At 43.5% G+C, this 21,716-nt stretch overlaps 1 protein-coding gene across 6 annotated transcripts in view; it reads right to left on the bottom strand.

Moving 5' to 3' along the window:
• PDZD2 (PDZ domain containing 2) overlaps positions 1-21,716 on the bottom strand; it is a 142,615-nt gene that overhangs the window by 110,974 nt on the left and 9,925 nt on the right. For 2 of the 6 annotated variants that reach the window (XM_062599494.1, XM_062599496.1), the window contains exon 1: positions 9,264-9,440. The exons of the other annotated variants lie outside the window; for them this stretch is intronic. The gene's annotated coding sequence lies outside the window, so the exon portion shown is untranslated. Of the gene's footprint in view, positions 1-9,263; positions 9,441-21,716 lie in introns of those variants that run through there. 6 annotated transcript variants of the gene reach the window in all.

Raw genomic sequence — 21,716 nt, 5'->3', positions numbered from 1 at the left:
TGACCTATTCTGGACTTTTGACACAAACGATAGAAGAGGACACAGAGGAAGCTTTTTAAGACCATTTCTGGTGGAGAATACACTTTGATAAGCCAGTCAGACAACGTGATTTCAGTAATGCCTGCAATGCTTAGGAGCTGACAGAGTTGGTTGTTTTTCAGCTCCAGTCGTATCTACAACTAATAAGACTAGGAATGAAAAATGCCATCCTCACTTTACATTCAAACCATTAGTTTTGCGTAACTAGACTTTTTTTCATAATTTGGGGGGTTTAGAATAACAAAAAACTTCTCCAGGAACCGGTAAGTGTCGATAACAACAGACCAGAATACAAAGCCATTTTTCACCCATCATGAGGAAACGTTTACTCACTGTACACTGACGCATGCTTGTTGCCAACGTCCTGCACATGCGGTATTTGCCTGTGTGTAGATGGCCAAACAACCCAGCTTGATGATCCATCCTGTTTACTATTTAGGACACACATTAGAGCCAAACCAAGCTCCACTCCCTGAAAGCCAAAAAGAGCAGCTTGTGCAGATGTTGAAATTCTGATGAGAAAGACAAACTATAAACAAATTTCCTAAAAGATCTGCCTTGGGACACTCTTATCTAATAATTTCATTAATTCCCTTGATAGAGAAAATAAAAGAACGCAAACGAAAACTGCAGAAAACAGATAGTGGGGAAACTGTCAACTCAGGAGGCGCATTTGGAGGACTAAAATAACTAACATGAGTTACAGATTAATAAAGCCAAATACAGTAATGCATTTAGGGATTAAAGAAATACATTCTACAGCTCACGATCCCAACAGTTAGAAGTGACATAGGAAAAGAAAGACTTAGGTAGTTTAGTAGCTCATAGCAAGACCATGAAAAAGCCAGATGTTGCCTAAGGTCTCAGTGAAGCACAGGAAAACATACAAGACACAAGCAAGATCCCAGCTGGCACAGTGTACAACCTCAGGTTACTAAGTTCAGGAAAGGTTAAGTGAAACTGGAATAGCACAAGGAAAGGTCAGTAGGGTGACCTCTCTCATGAGACAAAAAAGATAAAAAGAAGTTGGCTTTACTACTGGAGCAAAACGAAGGCTCTCAGTGGAGAGGAAAGGGAAAGCTAAAAGGAGTATAAACCAACCATAAAGTTTGGGCTGGGATTTCAAAGAGGCTTATATCCACCAAAACAACACTTTTGGGGAAGAGCTTGCCAAAAGAAACAGCAAGGAAGGAGCTTCATCATTCTGTGCAAGGAAAGCTAGATCACAGTTGCCCAAGATAGTTGAAAACAAGACCAATCACCCAGGAGGTTTAAAAACATCCTTATAACCCACCTCCTCACTTGCTTCAAGAGCCTACAGATGAATGTGCAGAAGCTGTGTCGCTCCCACTGAACTTCCCAGCCTTTCCTCACCTGCAACTGAGAATCACCGTCTCCCTCTTTCAGCAGGAGAATAAAGGAATACAGAGCACCTCGATATATAGTACTGATACACGCTAAGAGCTGTACAGGCTACAAACAGGCTTCCTCACTCACTACACAACACAAAGGGGACTTCTCACCAGAAGAGCCAAGCTGAGGAAGAGCCAAGCTGTGTCAGCAAGCTGTTCACTCTCATGGCTCAATTCCCCACTGCTCCCCAATGCTACCTAATTAAATTAATAATGCAGGTAGGTTCGAACAAGGGCAGCTTATAATCTTGCTATACCAAATTAAATCCTGTTTCAAAGGAAAAACATGAAGCTAAAAATGGGAATGGGGGAGAAGGAAAACATAGAGGCTAATTAATGTCAATCACTCTAAAAAACCATGACTGATGCTTTTGACACAACACTTTGAGACAGTGTTTCTGCAGACAGCCGAGTGAGCGTGAGAAGGTTGCAAGAAGTGCGATTAGCTAGAGGATGCCTGGAAATCCACACAATGCAAAAACATTCTGCTCTGATATTTATATACAAATATCATTCCAGATGTTGCAATAGAGACCAATGGGAGTTTAGACCTTCACTACAGTCTCAATAACAAAGGCTCAAAACGCTTGTTTGGGAGGATAAATAGGAACCGTCCTTCAAACCATTTGTTTGAGCACAACTTCTACTAAAACTGTACATGTACAATGAAAAGAGGATGAACCCAACATGCTTTTCTTCCATGAATCCACAGTTCAGCTGTCACCTTTTTTTCTGATTTAGAAAAGCAAAGCCATAAGCCATACATTTTTAGTTAGTACCAACTGATTCCAGGTTTTCTCCTCCACCAGTGATTTTGTCCACAGAGGGGCTTCTCACATACAACTTCTGTTGTTGCTGTTGCACTCAAGCTTTAAATCTTGCATCAAAATGTATAATTTTTAGGGCATTAGGTAAGGCTTAAACCCTCTAGTCTGGAGAAGTTGTCATTTTGGGACTAGTGGCCTGACAGCTTAGGGATACTCCCCTTCATCAGCCAGAATTCAACACATTGCAACAAAAAAGACATCTTCCAGCTCTTAACTAAGCACTGATAGCAGGCTTTATAAACAACAGCATCAGGTAGTGTAAACTGCTCTTACATTATGGCTCTTGAAATCTGCATTAAATTAAAAACTATTCTATGAAGTGTCCTTAAAACTACCAGCATGTATCCCTTCATTCCCTGAGTGCTCTCTTTAATTCACCCAGAATGCAAACAACTGCCTTTGGTTGACTTCATTTTTGTTTTTAAAGAGCAGCTGAGCTCATGGTAGACAATATAAAACATAGTTTTCCCTGTTCCTTCATGAACACCCTGGCTGCTCAGCCAGCTGCTGCACTTTGTAGGCAGCTGGACTCTCTTAAATTTTAGTTTTAATGGAGAAACTAACTCTTCAGCCATGAACCAGATTTCAGTTCAGCTTTCTGTGTTTCTAACAGCTGTTTCCGGAAGGCTGCTCAAGTACCATGGCTGAGTGGCGGCTTCTTTAGAAGTTTCTTCCCCTGAGGATAACTTCAGAAACCATCCTGGCTCTTCTTAACTTTTGCTTTAGAAGCTGGACTGGAAGGCGCTTCATGGTTTTTAAGTAAAAGCAATACTTTAAAAAGGATTGCAGCAGCTGGACTTGAGAAGACACGAGACACTATCTGCCTTCATCCAAAGTTTAAAATGAAGCCTACAGCAAGAAGAAAACAGTCACGTTCCTGTAGGCCAGTGTAAATCCTAAATAATTCCACTGAAGTCCAGCTGGAGAAAGCGGCCTGAACAACGGTTTCCCTCTGAAGCCCCACAACCCCTGGGCTCCCTTGAAGGGCCCAGTAGCACCTGTAACAGCCAATGGAGCCCAGCTACATGGACACACCTATGTTTTTCTTACAAGATGCAAAGAGCAGAACTACTTCTTTGCTGCCCTGAACTTCTGTAAAGCAGTCTGTATGAGTTAGGTCTCTGTATCCCACTGGAGAAGAGGAGCTTTCACTCTCCCACTTAAATTCAAGTTGAAGACGCTGGACACTGCCAAAGCTGCTGGCAGAGGCCAAAAAGAAAGAGTGGACAGCAGTGATTCTCCCTTACAAACCAGATGCCAGGCACAGTCCCTGAGGATCAAGCCCTGATTCATTTTGGCATCTGTTATTCCTCTTTAGCAACTCACAGCCAGCCAGGAAAACCAGAAAGCTTTCTTTACGTCAAAGGTGTCATCCTTAGAAAAGGAAGCATTTCTCCATCCCCTCCACAAGCCTCTTCTCTTTCCTCATCCCTCTGGTATTTAAATGCTGGTCTACAGAAATGAGCAGGCAGCTCATTAGGTCTTCAAAAACAATGCTTCTTGCATCACTCTTGGGTCTTGGGAGACAGGTGATTCCTGGTAATTCCTACCAAAGCTGTTTTACTTTTTCCTCCTTTATTTCATGAATAACATGAAAAAAACTGAAGTGATCTCACATGCAAAGCATTCTTATACCCTTCACAACTTTTTCCCCACAAGATCTATCAGAAATAATTTCTCTTTGCTGAAGAAAGCAACTTTCCCCAATATTTTTTTAATCTGATTGATCATCGTTCAGAAAGCAATGGAAGTCATTTATATCAGAGGTGCGACTTCAAAAAAAGCAATCAACAAACAAATCCAATCTGTATCTAAACCAAAAAGACATGAGTATTAGCTCAGCAAATCACACTTATCTCTAGGTCACTGGTCAAGATTCATGGAAACAAGAAGTCACTTTTTTAAAAAAAATATTTACATTAAAGAATCTGGGAAAAAGCCAGGAACTTCAGCCAGTCAAATGAATATCCAATACAAGCCAAGCAGGCCTCTGTGGTCATTCTGGGAGCTGGCCTCTTAGCAAGCCATTTGCATCCCTTGCTCTTTCACATTATTCTCTTTTAAAAGCTGTTTCCCACGTGTCAGTGTGTTTAAGGGTCTCCATAACTTCTTGCTTTAGCTGCTGCTTCCTCCTCCTCTCTACTCTTTCAGCTTTGACCTAGAAGGTCCCAAGTACTATAACTGGATCAGTCTACCTAGCAAAACATCCTGTCTTCGTAAGAGGAAGGTCAGTGTTCAAAGACATAGGGCAAAAGATATTTCCCCCAGTATAGTCATTCCCTTCTTGGACAGCAAGATCATCTGTGAAAAACCAGCACAGAAGCTTGACCCCACTAAGGCATTCCTGACTGTCCTGGATTACAGACAACAACTTGAAAATATGTTTCCTTCCTGTTCAGTAGGGTGAGATTCCCGCTCTTCACTTCAGCTCTTGTGTCAGCAGTATCAACTCTGCACTTCTCCTCTCCCTGCTTACCAGCAGCTGCAAGGATTTACAGATACATTCCCCGTGTGTTTTGTGTATATGCATAGTAGTACTTGGAAGCAGCACCACAGCTTGTTGAGACAAAAGGTCAAATTCTGTAAATTACTGAAAATCTTCAGCTCCAGCAAGCCTCATCTGGAGCCAAGAGTTTCTCCATGTTTTACGAATCACTTGAGATGCTGTAGGACAAGTGAACTATGCCAATGCCAACCCCAATCTCAAGAAAGCAACACTAGCAACTACGCAAACAGTTTTCTCCTCACAGTGTCATTTAATCTGTGTTCCAGCCTGGCAACATCAAATTTAGCCTATCTCCCATCATGAGCTGTTAAAATATGCCATGGGCATCACATGCCCCAAAGCAGACACATCTGAGCCTGCTCAGTCCAATGCAGTGCAAAGCAAACAGCCATGCTGCTTTGCTGCTTCCAGTGCAGGTCTAGGTGCAGGACAGCTGCATTCTTGTAACATTGAATTTGCACTTCAAGAACTTACTTCACCTGAGCTGGCTCTGTACTGAGAGAGAGAGGAAAAAAAAAAAAAAAAAAAAAAGTGTGCTACCACATTTGCACAACCAGAAGCCCTGGAGATGCATCTCTGTGACTCCAGATAGAATGAGGCTAGATCCTGAAGCAGTAGTATTTCCACACATCCCAATTCTCTACCACTCTGGAAAACAGACTATTACCTGTGCCAGCTTTTGGCTCAAACAACAAGTGACTTCAGTTGCTGATCACTATCAACATTCACAAAGCTCCCTGCAGAAGTGGGAACATTTTCCCTGCATCTTGGGTTAAGCCCTAGCCTAGTTATTACATTTTGGCCTACGATAATAGAATTCCACTGTGTATTTTAACTGAATATATTATTCCTCATTAGCAGTCTTGAGCTGTTACAAGTCTTCAGCCCAGCTAAACATTCAGTGCATTTACTCCAGAACTGACAGCATTCCAAAGACAAGCAAAGATATTTCCCGTCAATCAGGTAGAGCAGAAGTACCAAATCCTGCTCCACAGGTTATGCACCACCTCTCGGGTAACACAGGCTTCACTGCAAAAGGAACCTCTCAGCAAGAGGGACAACTACCATGATGCGAGGTCCATGGAGGTCAAAGAAAGAAGAAAAGTGACCAGATGCTGAAGAAATGTGCCTGCATCAACCTACGGAGTGATTCAAAGTGTAAGTATGTGAGTGAGTGAGGGTGTGAACCTGGGACATATTTAGATGACTCAAACTTCACTAGAGCCCTTGCAACCAGCATGTTCATGAGGCTGGCTGTGGTCACCTACCTACTTAAATTTTTTGAGGCATTCCTCAAGGACACCTGCCTTTATGCTGTCTTTGGTGAACAGGCAGTAACCACAAAAGCATCCATTTCTACCCACACATGTTAAACAGGCTACAGCTTAAAGTTCTCTGTGATCACTGTGGACTTTAATCTTACTTAGAGAGCAGAGAGAACACAACTTGAACATTGCATCCCAGGGCTGGAAAGGGTCAGGGTGTGTATGGGGCGGGGGGGAGAGGGTAAGAGTCTTAATCAGCCAACAACTCTTCACCAAATGAGCAGTTTCATTAAGGAAATAACATAAGAACAAGAGATGCTGCACACAAAAGTTCTTCAAGTGGAAATTACTGAGGCTGATGTTTCCCTTGGCGGTACGGTAAGTCAGAAAATAATTCAGCTCAGCCTTCTGGGGCTGGTGGTGGTTCTGCAGTCATAGCAGGCACAAAGACTAGTAAAAAGTTAGAAGCAGACTTCAGAAGATATTCAGAGCAAATCTGCAGAGATGTGTCTTCTTTCCCCCCTCTGCAGCAAACTTTGTGGAATTAACATGCTCTAAGAGGCACGCTACCGTTCAGCCTCAAGGGAGAGGCTCCAAATGACCAGAGAGATTGCTCAGGCCAACACAGCTGCCCAGAGGCCGTTCTCCTTCCCAGGGACTTCCCCACTGCAATACTGTGTGTGTACAGATGAAATTCTCTGCACGCACGCAGGGGATGCTCTGCACAATGGCAGAAAAACCCAGTGTCCATAGGAAGGGATATACCCACTACAAATGTGCTCCAGATCCATTGCTGGACAGGAAAAAATCCATTGCATTTCAATTCCTTGAGATGAAAGAAAGGGGTAGCACCACACAAACAAGCAAATGGGCACTACCTGCACCAGATCATGCTGCCTTCCTCAGTTCTTAACCCAAATTCACATGATCATACTTCATCATACTTTAAAGGGAAAAAAAAGCATTAAATAGCAGTGATATAAGCAGGTCTGTCTGGTGTTTCTTAAAATTCACAGGAGATATATCTATCTATATCTATCTATATCTATCTATCTATAAATAAATAAATATATACATATAAAGCAGGGGGGGGAGGGGGATCTTTGCCGTTTCACATACCTGCAGACTTCAAGAAGTTGCTCTGTTCCACACAATTACATCTTAAGGACAGTCGACCTTAAGTCGCTGCCACCCTCCCACTTTGCTTTGGGTATGCTGGCTTGCTGCAGTGGTGACCAGTTTCTACAAAGAGGATGGGTACCCTAGTTCTACAGTCTGGCTAAGGATCTTCTCCCTCCTGTCTTCGGTACATAAAGAAAACAGTTCTCCACTAAAGACAGGGCATACGATAGATCCTCCGCAAAGGAAAGATCCTGCCATCTCACTGTGTTGCCAAAAGAATAAGACTCCCTCTGCTCACACTTAGAAGTCCATGTGTAGTCATGCATTTGCTAAATCACAACAAGATCCATCCACACTGCCACAGGTTTTCTATTTTGAGTGGATTAATAATTCGCAGTAACACATTTTCCTGACCATGCAGAAAAATCATGACATAAAGGATGTATCATTAACACATTTCTACCAAAGGATCATGCAGAGATATATCTGGCTAGATGACTAAGCCTTCCAGCAAATCCATGTAAGAATTAAATACTAAATTATGATTTCTAAATATCGTGATAATATTTATGCACTATGTCATAAAAATTTTCCAAGACATAAGAAAAAGTAACGTAAGAGACTAACGCTCTCTTCCTATGAAATATGGAATAGCTACTTGCCACTTCAGCTGGACATCAGAGGCATTTCGCTGTAACACATCCAAAAATTACAATTCAAGTCTGAGAAGAAAAATCTTCATTGCCTTTCTTATCTATGCCTGACCAAACCCACCCAGATGTTCCCCTCTCTCCAGGCCCTCTCTATAATGAGGGATCTCTTTTTTTGAGCCAGGAGATGGAGCCAAAGAGAAATACCCTACCCTGAAAAGAGGCTGAGATGTGGGGGATAAAGGCAATGTAGAGAACTCCAATTTCTGTTGTACAGGTGCTTACTACCAGTCAATTACTACCAGTTAACATGAAACAGAAATCTGTGATGATGCTTTAGCATGTAAGAGACTAATACATGTCTCATGAAATAGCTCTAGAAAAGTTAGATACCACCCACCTCAGCCAGGCAAGCACCAGTTACCACTCTTATTTGATCAGAAGGTAGTTTGGAATTAAAAACTTACTTCTAGGACACACACGTTTCTAACAGACATGCTGAATGGAGGTGTCAGGCATCAGAAGTGCTGCCAGAAGAGAGGTGAATTAACCTTTCTCATCAGAACTGCTGCTGTTCGGGACATTAACGCAGGATATTTACACAACTTCTCCCGAAGAGCGCAAGGTCTACTTCAGACTGCAGACGCATTCGTAATACCTAGCGTTTTGAGAGCGGACTGGCACACACAGAGCACGCGCTGTTGTGCAACACAGCACTGAGATGCTTCCCATCTGCACTCCATTTCAAAGCATATTTTACTCGTTAGCTTCATTGAGAAGGTCCCCCCAGTTCCACCGCGAGAGAGGACCCTGCCAAAACGTAAGGCTGAGCAGAAGCACTGAATTTGTATCAACATAAAGTAAGTATGAAACGAGAATTAAGTACGCTCATGCCGTACATGTATAAAACCCACTAAGCACCAACAGACTTTTGTTTGTTTGGGGATTAGGAGATATTTAAAGAACATGACGGCTGTGGCACTTGAACGCCACCAAAAGCTCTCCTAGCTGAAAGCCAGAAATCACGATAGATTTAGGAAGTGATAATTCAGCTCTGTTTTTTGCATCCAACTGCAAGACAGTGTATTGTCGTTATTAAAAGCCTTCAGTACACAAGCTTGCCCGGCAAAGCTCCTCTGCAAGGCTTTCAGCAACGCTTTCATTTTAAAAAATCTGACATTCGTGTGTGCTGCAGGAGAACATTTTCTGACTTGAGCCGCAAAGGTTTGCTCCAAACGAACTGTTCAGTGGTTTGGACGGAGTCCTGTCCCCAGGGCAAACCGTAGCCCCACGCGAGCCCGCAGCTAAAGTTTGCGCCCAGCCCGGCGCCCCCCGCCCAGGGGCCGCTGTCCGCACCGCCGCGGCCGCGGAGGCTCCGCCGCCCGCTGCCCCGCGCCCGCCCGCCGCCGCCGCGCAACTTGCGGCCGCGGAGCCCCGCGCACCTCTCCGCTCGCCGGCCCCTCCTGGGCGTCCCTCGCCTCCGCGGCGCTCAGCGTCCTCGCAGCACCCGCCGCGGCCGGCCGCGCAGTCTCCGCAGCCTGTTAATTAGCTTAATCACCTGCCGGCGCCCCGGCCGCGGAGCCGCTGCGCGCCGCCGGCGGAGGCACTTTCGGCGCCGCCGCCGCCTCCCGGGCGCGGGGCGCGTCTGCAGGCGGCCGCGCCGCGCGGGGCCGCGCACAGCCCGCGCCCCGCCCCGCGCAGCGGCCCCGCCCTCCCGCCGCGCCGCTCCGCTCCGCGCCGCTCCGCGCCCGGCACCTGCCGCCCGCGGGGCCCCGCCGCGGGCCACGAGCCTCCGGCGCCCGCAGCCCCGGCGCCCGCTCTTGCGGTCCGCGCCGCGACCCAAAGCCGCCCGGCACGCTCAGCGCCTCCAGCGAAGTTAAAATTCCCACTGCTGCCTCCACCCTGCTCCCAGGGGCTGCCTTCGTCCCTCGAGCGTGGCCTGAGGCGCCAGCACCGGCGCCTTTAGCACAGGCTGGTATTTAACACCTCACGGCCATTTTTCACGTGTGCGGTGGGGTTTTTACTTCTAGTTTAAAATACGCAACTGTGGTCGCGCTCGTACTCTGATGAAGGACGTTCTGGCTGTACACCAGGCACAAACCCACCGCCGCAAACGTGAAAGAGGAATTGCAGTAAGTGCCCAACTAGTGAGCAGGCCAGCCTGGAATCAAGATGGACAAGGATGAACCTGGGCTGCCGATTCCCACGCTGCATTCAAGCAATCTTTTAATAGCTTCGCTTTGCTCACAGGTGTCCTGGCTCACACATATACTACTACATGATACAGAAAAAGACAGTCCCTCTTGTTTTTCAGGATTTTCAGCCTGATTTTTCGGCCTTCCAGGAATTTAGACCTCTTAGCTTTGTTCCTTGGAGCAAAATCCGTAAGCCTGGTGTTAGTGCCTCAGCGCCCAGGCAGCACAGGTAGTTAATGAAGTGCCAAAACTCAACACACCAACAGTGAACATACCAAGAGGGAAGCTTCCAAACACTAGGATGTGCCCCTTTCCGGGCAGGAAACACCTCCCAGCCTGACATCTCCTGGGAAAACAACTCACAAGCCGCTTTATTTAAAGGGCAGAGAATAGATCATGGTTTTAGCTACAGTTAGAAGAGGGGGTGGTGGCTGCATCCTTCTGCTGAACAACCCAAGATTCAGGACCTTCAGGTGGGAGAATAAGCTGTCCTGTGTTGTGAGTACCCTACTCCTAAAAACATTTCTGCATTGTCTCCAATACCTGCTTAATGTAATAACATTGGAGTTTTGGAACAGGAATCACACCCTGGAACAGCTCCTTTTGTCTCCCTAAGTAATTGGTCTAGAGTCACACATGGAAAACAGGACAACACAGATTATCCTGTCTGGTCTAGGAGAGATACGAAGACCAGAACTGCCCACAGAGCATTTATTCACCAAGCTACCTGTTCAAACCCTGTACACCGTCTCTCCAAGATGCAAAATGAGAGGTGGATGTACCCCTAAGGACACAGCAGCTGGGCGCAACTTTCACCCTTGGGAGGAAAAAAGAGGATGAAATCTGAATCCATTCTAGCGGAGGAAGGAAATGAACCAGGCTCTTTCCCATTTTTGTGAAGTCTCTGACTTCATCCACTTTGGGTGCAAAAGGAGGCGCTGCCACTGTCTCGGCTAGGTAGTGCACAGGGCGGGGGGAAGAGCCTGAGGATTCCCAGCAGGCTGAGGACAGACAAGTTGCTCGGTCCCCCACAAGACCAAAGTGCTCTGGACAAGAACAGAAACAAACTTTTAGGTATTGCTAATGTCCAAGACGCTTCAGAGTTAGGTGACAGCTGTACAGAGCTTTTCTAGATCTCTTTAGGAGCCTACATCGCACTGAAATTTGGGGTGATCCAGCCCTGGAGCTTCTCAGCTGTCATTGTAGAGAGCACTGATAGCACTTAGATATTTTAGGCACACACATGTAGTTACACATTTCAAAGTAATCTGTTATGATGTAAGCCAAATCAGCATTTGAGTGATATGTTTCATTACAGACAAAAGCATTGATTTACAAACACATACAGCAAGTCTATCCAAAAGAAAAAGGGCTTCACACGTATGAAAGCAACGAGAAAAACTACTTTGAAGAGCAGACCTCCTTCTACTGCACCACAGAATAGGGCAGCTTGAGTTTCAGGACTACAGAATTAAGGCTGGAGAAACTGTGGATTGATGAAATCATTTCCCAGTGCAGTCAAAAGTAGTCTGCAGAAGGACTCCATATCACTTCACTGGAAAGTGACACATGACATTTTGGGACTACTGTTATTTTTGGCTTTTTGTTTGTCGCCTTCTTTGTATATGCAAGTTCCTGATTCACATTCGAAAGATGACACAAGTCATCTTAGATGCACACTCATATAAGCTAAAGATGTCATTGAAACCAACTCCAGTAATGTGTTAGTATTAGAAGTTAATATTTCAAGGAAGCAACTAAGGACACTCCGTAAGTGCTAGGTCTGTTCAAGTGTCTAAAATTGCACAACATTTAATTCATACCTAAAACATTACCTCTGGAAGCTGAAGCACTAGAAACATTTTTTTTCTTTAAAATAGACACAGATATTTATATTTTCCTAACACTGATGTCTCCTGGGCACCAGATAACATCCTTGAAATACAACACACACCGATAAAGTCAATTACATAGTATATGTTCATGGGATCCAACACTTTGGTGGATCTGATGGGTAACAAAATAAATACATAGATTTAAGTTAAATTCCTTTGAGAACACAATGAGCATCCACACCCAGGACCTCATATATGCAGAGCAACATGATGTTCCATTTTTTCTCCTAAAAGAAAACAACAAACTTCAAAACTCATCCAGAAACCACAAAAATGACACAAAAGAGGGTTAAAACCGAACAGAAGTCCAGCAAGCACAGGCAGAGCCAAGGACTGCAAAGGCCACGTCGTGCTCCCAGCTATGCCAGTGTAAATACAAAAATCACTTCACCGACCTCTGTGTGGATATCCTCACAGTTTGCTAGCTTAATTCTCTATGTTCAGACCTTTGAGTTTCCCAAGTCTCCATAAACACCACCTTCAAAAAGCCCCATTTCTGTAGAACGTCTAATATACTATGTGACAAATGCTGCAGAGAAAACCTTTCCCTTACCATCTCTTCCGCACACAAGAACAACAAAAAACACAAAAGCAAGCAAGCAAAAAAGTAAGTTTAATAGCTCTAACACACAACTACCATAAACAGCCCTGGATACAGCAGCCCACAGTTGCCACCCCGCAGAGCCACCCAGGGCTCATCTAGGAGCAAAACCCTCCTCCTTCCATGCCAGCTATAAACCAACCACAAGTTCATGGGGTGCTCACCGCAATGCCAATGACCAATAAAGTTCCAAAAAGCTTCAGATCTCGCTGCAAATGCCCAAGACCTTAATCTTCAGTGGGTTTTTATACGAAAATTGAAGACCAACAGGCCCTTGCAAGAGCTGTACTACAACTGTTTGCAAATACTCATTTATGCCTCCCACCATACAAGTAGTAGCCAATGAGTTGGTTTTGAATTATTTGAGGAGGGGGGATGATCTGAAGTCTTGTGTCCTCACGCTAGTATGTCCTTCACTTGTGTTTCTTAGTTAGGAGAAAACATCTTGGCTTATAGCCTATTACAGGAAAAAAAAAAAGGCGGGTGGAGGTTCTTAGGCAAAACATGAAATGTAAGGCACAAGAAACAGTACTGCTAGCTGTTGAAAAATTTAACCTCAATTTTCATTTATCCACATTTTTTATTTTTATAGTGCTCAAAATACAGTTGGTTATTTGTATGGAAAAATAAAAAACATGTGGTCCTTGTCCCAGAGAGCTTGCATTGTAACTGGCTATGTTAAGGCTAATTGATATTCAAAATATGACAGCTCGCTAGCCTCTAGAAGGGAAATTTTAAGAAAGTCTCACCACTGGACTGTTTCTGTTTGCATGCTTGGGGGTTTTCTTTGGAGGGCAAGGTAAGGCTGCCTGTGCTCGTAGCCCTCTCCCAGGGCTCCCCACGCGTGCCCCTCTGGAATACTTTTTCCAAATGCACGCCATCAACCAGAGGTTGAGTTCGACGGGCACAGAGCTGTCTGTGAAACACTTACAAGGTAGCATTTGTTTGGTGAGCAGCCGTATTAGAGCAGATTTTATGCATTTGCAGTTTATTTGCAGACTGATCATTTAAAAGTCATTTCTATACGCAAAAAGATTCCCACTATTAGAGAAGGTTCCATCAAACACCAAACCACAGAGCAACATATCTGTATTTACGGCTCTGAACTCATTTTTATGAACTTTCTTTATAACCTTGTAGAATTTAGAGGTTACTATATATCTGTAGGGGATAAAGCCCTCTCATCCAGATGGTTCTCAAATTCAGGTATGGGCTTTACAATGGAGTTATACTGTATCAATTAGTGCACCACAGAGTAGGTTCACATAGCATTAAGCATGCTGTATCTGAATTCAAAATACACAAAGTGGTAACTAAACATGAGAGAGCAGCAAAGCAGAAAACAGCTAAGGAAATCTGTTGATACTATTGCAATATTAATTATTAAATTATATGTATTATTACAAATTATTAAAAGAGATATTAATAGCAGCTTAGAAATCAGTCTTAAAACAGTTTGCCTACCTACTATATTAAAAAAAAAAACTATTTTTCATCTCTCAATCCTAAGTCATTGTTTCCATTTCTCTCAGAAATGTCCTCTGTTTTATTTTGATTTCTATTCACTTAATACGTTAACGTTTTATTGTGCATGACCCAGGTTTGAGACTCTACGCTGGAACATCTATTTGCTCAGAACAATCTGTGATCACTGAGGGTTTATTGTTTTTTTTCCTGAATGGAAACACTTATCTAAGCTTATTTTTAGAAATGATATCTTGGAGGCCAGGTTTAGAATTGACATTATCCTTTAAACACAAAAAAAGTGAAAGGCCAGTTTTTACCCTCCCTCAAATTCAAGGATGATTTTCAGCAAGACCTCAATCCACTATGCAGAGCCAGGCATTTCTTCCCTGATAATCTTTCATGTGCCAAAAAAAGAAATCCTTTACAAAGATATAGTATCTTAAAAATAAGTACTCACCCTTATATTTCTAATTAAATTCCATTCTTCTCCCTCCTCAGGGTGGAGCCAGTTTTCTCAGGTCTTAACCTTCCTCTAGGGTTGTGCAACCGAAGGCAAACTTTTTCGCAGAATCGAAGACTGTTCTGATTTTTTCTTCCCCTGTCTGGTCCAAAGGTCAGCATTTCTGCCAGTATCCTAAGGTCATTTTTACTCCCAAGAAATATTTTGACAAGAAAACTATTTTTAACTGTGTTAAGCTCTGCTGAGTGTAAAATGTTACACCGGGAGCTCGGCAGCCTAAGGGAACAGAGCTACCAAAGGGGTTTGTCCTGCTTGCACGCGAACAGCGATCTGAATCTTTCGGCAACGAGACTCCCTACACACAGTACACGATGTACATCTCATTATAAACCTGAAGGGTCACCAGATATTTCAAAAATGCACTTAAAAAATGCCAGCCGCTAGCTAGAGACAGCACGGCGCTGCGGCGGGTCGCGAGGGCCCTGCGCCCGGCGCCTCTCGCCCGGCGCTCCCCATGCCCCGTGCACGGCTCAGGAGGACCATTACCCAACACGCACCTACCAGGCAAGGTCAAGCTGGCCAACGGCTCAACCATCCCATCACTGTTTTGCAGAGGGAGGCGGCGAGTCCCCAGGACTTTACTCTTGGCTCCACGCGCAGAGCAGCGCCCTGAGCTGGAGCAAAGGCAACCACCGCGGGCCATCTGCTCCTGGACGGCATCTCCAGTACTTGGACGCTCATGTCCACCTCTGCTGGAAGCAACACAAGCTCTGGCATGCTGGACGTTCAGAGCAGCCTGAGGAGCAGCGTGCTTCACCTCTCTGCAAGCAGTCTTGAGCAACAGAGAGGGGTGCACGAGCTCTCTGTTCAGGGGTTAGCTTTCCCCCTAGGAAATACACTGCCCACATGTCTGCTCACTAGGAAATATCAAGGTAACATTTTTCTCTTCTCAAACTACAGGAAAACATAGGTGACACTAGAGGCTGCCCGCCTCCAGCAACTCATGCTCCAAAGCGAAGTCATTTTATATTACTCTCCCCAGTGTCCTAAACCAGGACTGCAGACTTTGTTTCACACAAACATCATTTTTCATTTGACGCTCGAATAGCTTCCATTAATGCAATAAAATGTGCTCCATTCCCTCTGATATTCAAAGAGGCCCAAATGCTGTTTGCTTTTCAAACATCACCAAGCATCCTGCATTTTATCTCTGTTGACTACCCAGTGTCAAAATGCACCATACTCCCATCACTTATTAATGTTGCAAGAGTCTTCCTTAAAACATACATGAGATTTAGGAAATATTTTGTTCCAGCAATCCTCTGACTATTCTCTGCAGTCAGAAGAACAGTTTTATTTCACAGACTGGATTTAATATACAGAAACATACTGAATCTGTTTCCAAATATTTTCTTTCTAAAACTATTATAAAAGCCATTGCCAAAATGCGTTCGTTTCTCTTTAAGTATGAAACCTAATTTGGATTTCTTGACCCAGATCCTCTTAACACTCAGGCTCAGTTTTGCTTGCTAAAGCAATCTGCAGGCTCCAACTAATACAAATTTAATCTGCAAGTCTTCTTGCTTGGGTTGGATGGGTCCAGTGTGTCTTTGTTACAGTCTCCACTTCATGCGTCGGTGGCATCTGGTACTCATTGCAGGATCTTGGGCATGATGCTTAAGGCACTCCATGGGCAGGATCTTTCTTGTATTTCTGATCTGGTTTGCATTTACCCTAGAATATTCCTGTTTCTTGTTGGATCTGAGATTTATGACTGGTCCATAGCTTCATGTTAATTTTTTGGAGCTGTAGTGTTTTCTAACGGACAAATCTACGACAGCTTACCACATTTGAGAACATATACTGCAGTCCAATTCTCCTTCTGCATAGTCATAAACCAACAGTTACTTTTTTTTTAGTTAATTGAATTACCTTTGCATAATACTTCTATATATGAAAAAATCAGAAACCACTCCTATATCCCCTAATATTGGGGATTCACCCCCACAGTGATTGCATAAAATGTCTGAAAAAGAATGTAAATAATTTAAGGGGTCAAAAATAATGTCCTTTGACTGTACCAAATAGAATGGGTATTACGAACAACAGAAACTCTTCCTCTGTTTCAGGTTTTCATTTGGTACAGACTTTCTTGAGGATCAGGAAGAGTTTTTGCCATCAATTGAAAGAAAAGGGGGGAGGGAATCAGATCTCAGTGTAACACAGGAACATTTTGATCAATTGGCATAATCTAAAGGTTAAAAGTTCCAATATGTAGCTGACCTAGGGAAAAATGAGAGATAGTAAGTTTAAAATTTAAATATTCAATCAGGCAGATGAACCATTTCTCCAGGACACAATCTTCAGGTTTCTCTGATGAATGCCAAAGAATAAGCAGGCAGTAAAATGTCTCTGCGATCTAAACCCTCAGCCTCACCTCACATCCACCTTTTTTGCCACATTCCCTGCACGAACATAGTCCTCAAAAGAGATGTCTGGCAAACCCCAGAAAAAGAAGTCATCAGGTGAGAACGGCAGCAGCAGCAGCATGAAAACCCCAAACCTCCAAATTCCCCGAAGGTCCAGGCGAGCCCCATAGGTTTGCCCCCAGCAGGCCACCCCAGGATGCCCAACGTTGCTGCCCATAGAAGAGAGAATCTGGGGGGCTGGGGTGGGGGACACATGCCCAGTCTTACCAGACTGTTCCTACTGTGCAAGTATGTAACTATAGGAAAAATTATATGGTTCTATTTAATCTTGTTTTTCTTTTTCTTGTATGCTTATCTTGATACTGATACTGTCTTCTCCTCAGTTCAGTTGCTTTCCAGGAGCCTGCTTAGACTTACAAAAGAGTACTCACCAAAAACTAGTTGTACTGAACAGGATACCATTTCATCGCCACAAACACATTTTCCTAGAGTGTGTTTTCCTAGAGGGGCTCTATTTTCCCCAGGAGACGTGCATTCCACATGCAGAGCCTCACTGCTTGACTTTTGCAGTCAAGACTTGTGCAGCTCTAAAAGATAAGCAGGTGATGTTATAATATACAAAGTTTTACAAAACTGTGTGTACTTCTCCTGTCAGGGAGCAATTGCTCCAACCAAAAATTGGCAGCTCCAGAAGCCTTGGCTTTGAACCTTCTTACCTCACCAAGAGCCCAAATACCGTATCTGGAAATCAAACTTCAGCTGCACGTTGGCTGGAACACTATGACAAAAACAAAGTTTTTTTTTTTTTCCCCCTCAAAGCTTGCACTAGGAACAGAGAAAGACAGTGTTTTGGCCTCAAGGCCTTGGAAAAATAGAGTTCAGTTTTTCCATTCTGCAACTATTCCAGAAATACCCTACAGGTATACAAGTCTTCTCACTTGTTTACACCGACATCTCTAAGAACCACTTGGGATGACTGGACAGTAGCTAAATTCATAACCAGGAGGGTATCTCATATGGTAGGACTTATCTGTATTGCTAAAAATGCAGGTCTGCAGAAGCAGATATTTTAAAGGAATTTGAGCTCTTATGAAACTGCTCTTACTTTGTAATCCTCCAGCAGACAAGCGGGTACCTGGAAAGAAACGCCCCACAGTTAATAGCAGCATATAATAAAGTGCTTTTCCCCTAGAAGGCTCCGAGCACCTGCACAAAACAAGCTGCTGTCATCACCTCCCTGTCATAGGTGATGTGACTTGGTCATAGTGAGGAGAAAAGGCTTGACCAGGACCTAACATTTCTTAAATTCACATGTGATACCCATTAGGCTCTAAGACCTTGACAGGAGCATGGTAGCTAGCTCTAAGTCATATAAGGCTTGTGTAAAAATAAATTACAAATAAGTGATTTAAAATAAAAGCGTCCAGAGGAGAAAAAGAACTTTTAAGTTCAACACATTCAGCAGTGCCCCTGGGCAGTGAGCACAGCTTGCTGCAAAGAGCAAAACAGCCTATAAACAAACAGCAAGTGTCGCTCATCTGCATGAGGCAGAAGTTTAAACTGAATTTAAGTCATTTATATCGGGTGCATGCTGGATTCTTCTCTAAGCTGCACCAGTGTATGACTTGGTATATGACGAGGTATGTGACCTCTTGCAAGGGAGATGACTTAATTTCACCAAGAGTAGCATGACTCCACAGATTTAGTATACAGCCACTGGATCCCAAGTGTCCTCTGTGTAGGCTAAGGATTGCATAAACAAGGAATATGCCTCCTCGTATTCTTTAGCACTATTTTCGATACCATCATTAAGTGACAGAATATCCTCAAGTCTGCAAAAGCCACAGGCAGCAGAATATGGGACTTGACACCTGGATTCAGGATTAGTTTCCTTGGTTATTATTGCTGGCTGAATAGTTTTAACAGATATATTTATCTAATTTAATTACATATTAGTCTTTTGACTGCACTTTTGATTACCATTTAGCCAGCCAGAATTAATGAAACTGCTTTCCGAATCCTCAAAAGGATCCTCAACTCTAAACCCTTCTTCTTCCATAAAATTATTTCTACCATTTTGTCTTTTTACCTCTTCATTGTTTTCCAAACTCTTCTGAAGTGCATCTCTCTCAAGACAGATGCTTATTTCTGTACTAACTTGCCTGAAATCTCTTTTACTAGATGATGCCCCTTCAACTCATTTCCCCAGATTATGATTTGATTCCTGGGTCACCAGAGAAAGCATGAGTCACAAAATAATTTTAATAATGCGCTGAGATTCTGACCTTCTCATACACTATTTAAAACATGGTCCATTTATAAGCAAAGTCCTGTAGTAAACCCTATTGACTTTGAATTTCACACATCAGCCATTAACTTTTGTGCTACTTGGCATTCATACTTTAACTATTATTTCTTTCTCCACAGCATAACTGGAGAATTATTGAAATCCAATTTATCTTAACCATATAGTTCATCCCAATGAAATTGGACAGTTTACTAAATTTTCTGCTCTGCTGTATATACCACTTGATTTCTGAATGCAGGCAAGGACCTAAAAACTCACTGAGAAGACAGTTTTTTATGTTATTAGGCAAGATATAGAATAGCAGGAGGAAATTTTGAAGATAGAGCTTTTAAGTTTCTATACAGGCAAACTGGAAGTAATTCCGCTGGAGACCACAGTGCTACGTTACTGCCAGCGGCCTCAGACACCGGTTTCCTAGCTTTGTTTTTCTGCGCAATAAAGCTGCTCGTTAGACCACTCCGCAGCAGGCAAGAAAGAGAGAAGGAGCAGGAGGGGATCAAGCGATGAACCCTCAGCGGTTTGCTCGGGACCTGCAGCTACGCGAGCGTGTCTCTTCCAGGGCTGTGCACGCACAGCTGTCACAGCGCAGAGTGAATCAGCCTCCCCACGCACCCACACCCCCAGGCAGAGCTCCTTCCAGCTGAAGGCAAAGAAACCCCCACCTCAATTCAGCATTAAGCTCTTAGACAGCTCACAGCCCTCTGCTCAGCGAGATGCAAACATGACCCCCAAACCAAGGCGTTCATGACTACATGGTTCAAACCCAAAGCAATTCATCAGGTCCATGGGACCAGAGAAGGGAAACTGAGAATATTTAGCTGCCACCAGCGTCTCTACAAAACTGGGCTTCTACCTCTCTTTCCTAGCAACTTAAATTATACAAAACTCTTCCCACGTTTCTGTTAGGACAGTGTTTAAATCCATGAAAAAGGCCTGTTCAGCCAGCAGCTGAATTAAAAAGCTGTTCTCACCTGTTGAACTTGCAAAGGCTACAGCAGAGCTGTGTCCTCCCGTTGAGCTACGACTCCCATTACTCCAAAGCAGAGGGCAAATCCTGCTTGCTGTGCCTGATGATGGTGGCTTGGAAGCCAACATAACTACTGCTCTTCCCCCTTCCCCCGCAACGGGCCCTTGTTTTCAAATAGAGCACTCTGGGGAGTAAGTGTTTTACTTGAATTAATTGCTTTTCCTGTTCGGGGAAAAACAAACAAACGGGTTTATTCATTTAGAAAACTTGGCAATGGCTGATCACCAGTTACTCTTTTGGAACACATATTTTTACAAAGAATTTCAACCCACAAATTCAGTAAATATGTGGGATTTGCAAGTTAATCCAATAAGGCCATTATGCTGATGCTCTAGAGGACTAGTTATCATCAAGAGGGGAAAGAAGCCAACTCCTAAAAGGATTTCCCTAATGCCATTTTCATGTTGGAAGTCGATAGCAAATTTCACTTTTAATAGTAGCCAGTTTAGAGGAAGGGAACTAATATAATGATAGAGACAACAAAAAAGAAGTTTGTGCTCATGTAAGCATGTTTCAAATTATACATCTGAGCTTTGAGGAAAAACAAAACAGCTCTTTCATCTGTATTTGCCATTTTTATACTGCAGAGAAAGGAAATAAGAGACGATATCCCTTAAGATCAATTATTAAGGGCCAGTGCAACCTTCTTTGATTTGTACTAATTCTAGGAGCTGTTTATATGGACAATTAATTTGAAAATTGGGCTGTTATTTACATCTATTAACCAAGCTGTATAAATAATAAATTTGAGAATACCCAAATTCCCAGGGAAATAAGGTAGTAACACAAAACCCTCCTGCTTCCAAGGTCATATGCATCACTGAATTGGTATTCAGATTTATCTTCTGCACTTAAGTTCTGACTATAAACATAAGCTACAGCCAGTGGTGACTCCTCCACTGTCAAAGGACTGGATTATACTCTCTTTTGTGACAGTTTAAGTAAGAGTACCAACTGAAAGCCATACAAGTTGCACAGGTGTAACAAGAGCATCAGGTCTTCCTGAACAGCTCCCTCTTTGCATTCCAGCATACAGGAATCTGTCCTGAATGCAAACAGTATTCACGTGCTCCAGTTACGTGTGAATAGGTCCAAGAAACAATTACAGTAGCTGTATTGCAAGCATGCACATCCTGAAGAGCCCGCAGAGAAAGACTTTTCACTGCCGTTTTCTGAAATCTTCGATAAGGCAAGCTAGACTGCCCATTGACATAACCCCCAAAACACTTAAAATATTTATATGACATTGCCCCCTAGAGGAAACTGAGGAAAATCTAAGTTTTAGGGGAATTTTGTACAGGTGCAAATAGGAAACCTGGTGTTTCAACGGAACAGTTAATGTGTTAGCAACCATTTTCAGTAAGAACTTCACACACCAGATCGGTTTTGTTTACCATCACTCCAAACTTTCGAGAAGGAATTTCACGGCCTCTTGCTCATGCTGCTTAGCTCTCCGGCTGTGAGAGGGGCTCAACGTTCAGGTGGTACCACAAAATTTAGGGGCTACACCCAT

The sequence above is a fragment of the Rhea pennata genome, chromosome Z (genome assembly GCF_028389875.1).
Source record: "Rhea pennata isolate bPtePen1 chromosome Z, bPtePen1.pri, whole genome shotgun sequence".
Lineage (NCBI taxonomy): Eukaryota > Metazoa > Chordata > Aves > Rheiformes > Rheidae > Rhea > Rhea pennata.
The sequence above is the reverse complement of the archived record's forward strand: the minus strand, read 5'-3'. Positions and strand labels throughout refer to the sequence as shown.